Source organism: Mizuhopecten yessoensis, unplaced genomic scaffold (genome assembly GCF_002113885.1).
Source record: "Mizuhopecten yessoensis strain PY_sf001 unplaced genomic scaffold, ASM211388v2 hete_36052206, whole genome shotgun sequence".
NCBI lineage: Eukaryota > Metazoa > Mollusca > Bivalvia > Pectinida > Pectinidae > Mizuhopecten > Mizuhopecten yessoensis.
In genome coordinates this window covers 1-2,108 of record NW_018483062.1, presented here as the reverse complement: position 1 = coordinate 2,108, position 2,108 = coordinate 1, and the positions used below count along the sequence as shown (strand labels likewise).

General features: G+C 35.2%; 1 long non-coding RNA gene across 1 annotated transcript; it reads left to right on the top strand.

The window, feature by feature from the left end:
- Positions 1-675: 675 nt before the first annotated feature.
- LOC110444178 lies at positions 676-2,083 on the top strand. Its single transcript, XR_002462207.1, has 3 exons — positions 676-866; positions 1,447-1,485; positions 1,710-2,083. It is a non-coding gene; the product is annotated as an uncharacterized LOC110444178 (long non-coding RNA).
- The last annotated feature ends 25 nt before the right edge of the window (positions 2,084-2,108 follow it).

The window sequence follows — 2,108 nt, the reverse complement described above, 5'->3', positions numbered from 1 at the left end:
AGATTTCTATTAAGGCAGTATACATATCATTTGTGGGCAGATTTCCACTAATATTCAGACAGAGGTTCAGTATCATGATGTATTAGCCTTTCCCCCTAAGAACATGGTCACAGTTTCAATCTTGGTAAACTTGTTGTACTGTCAGACATTTCTGATAATGGTGCCTGTCCCACAGTGTTCATTATAGTGTTGGTCTGTCTGTATTGCACCATTGTCATGTAGCATCAGTAGCCTCACATACTGGCACTTTTGATATTACTGTCATCTAACAAGTAAAACTGGAAAACAGTGTTCAAAAGAAATGAGTCTAGCAGTAAATAAAATATTCTGGTATCAACATGTCAAATTTCTGTGAGGTGCACATTTGAAAAAAAAATTACAAAGAAAATAGACAGAACTATTAAAGTTGATGCCCTAAATGTAAGATATCATATTTACTGTTTTTTCTTATCTGGCAATATCTGTTTGATCAGACAAGGGTGATGGTAAAAGTCTTTAGCTTGTGGTGATTGCTGTTCATTTGTGATTGGATTTATTAGGAAATAAGATTTCCATCTCAATACTGCACACATGTCTTACAGACATTCTATAGTTTCTAGGAAATGCTTCATGATCAAACAAAATAGACTTCATAGCAAAGTATTAATCCTTTTATAAGTGTTATAGATATCACCAAATTTCTTTCTTTTAACAATTAACAGCAAATAGAAGAACTAAAGAGGTTGTTAGCAGAAGAAAATAAAAAAGCAAAAAATTTAGCAACAACCAATGTGAGACTGAATGGCATTATAAAAACTGGTCAGGACTCCCTGGCGCAGGAGCAAGCCTTGGTGGATAAACTCAAGATTGAAATGGAGAAAAGCAAGGTACATCTTGGTCTAGGATATCCTGCTGTCTTTGAAAAAACCCAGTTAGGATGGAAGGCAACAGTTTGCATGTTATATTGTTATATTGCATTAAAAATGTCCAAGCCTACAGCACTGTGTAGTAGAATAAGATACAGAGAATAACGTTTGTCATATACTAATGTCACTATCCTTATTTGGTGTTTCACACTAACTTTTTGAAGAATCTAGTTTTAGTAAAATTGTTGTAGTACCCTGTTAGGTTTTATTGCAACTTTTGCATATTAAAAAAAATATATTCCAATGGTGCTTTAATAGACTTGGGTAGTCTGATGGGAACTTTTCTTGTCGCACTTCTTGCACAACTTTTACGACACATTTTGTGGTATCAGTAACATTGTTTACTTTAGGAACACTATATCATTACAATGATTTTGAAATTGTTGTTCAGAAAAAAACCATGGAGAATTATTGGGAGACTTACATACTTTAGTTTCATTGTTAAAGGTCTGTTTTTTTTATGTGAAAACGAAATCTTCCATATAGTTGAGAATGTATTTGGATATGGAATGTTGATGGCTTTGATGGTTTCGTGTTACAGGGGTCAAATGGTGCATCACCAAGCAGTGAAGTAGAACAGGTAAGTCACACAATATATGTATTGGCATGGTAGAATTAAGCCTGATAAAATAACACTTTGTTACAATTTGTTGGCATGCTATGACTGTGAACGACACATGAGTTAACATAACTTGCATACTGCAACAATGAATACATCTTTTGCAACTCTGTGAGGATGTATAATCTTTATGGCTTGGTTTTTCACAAATTTCACCAAAATGCACTCTATTTAACTTCTCACAGCTGAGAGCTAAACTTGAAGAGAAGGAAAAACAGCTGGAAAAGGAGATGATAGCAAAGAAACAGCTGTCCCAGAGACTGGTGAGTGGTCCTTAGCCTCCTGACCCTGGAGTCTAGCCTCCTAGTAGTTAGTGTGGGGACTTGGTCTTATGTACAACACTAATAGGTCATCTATACAGCACCAGTTTAATTTTGTATACATTGGTTCAGTGTAATAAGAGAAAATAGCAAGAAAATAAATCTGGAGAGCCAACTGCAGGATGACTTTGATGAAGATATTTCAAGTAGATGTTTCTAGTATACGTAACAGGGTTGGATTAATGATTTAGGCCCATGAGCCGTAGGGATTTGGTGTAGATGTATCCAGTAGTGTTCAAGTTATTGATGTAGACCGAGAAAGTC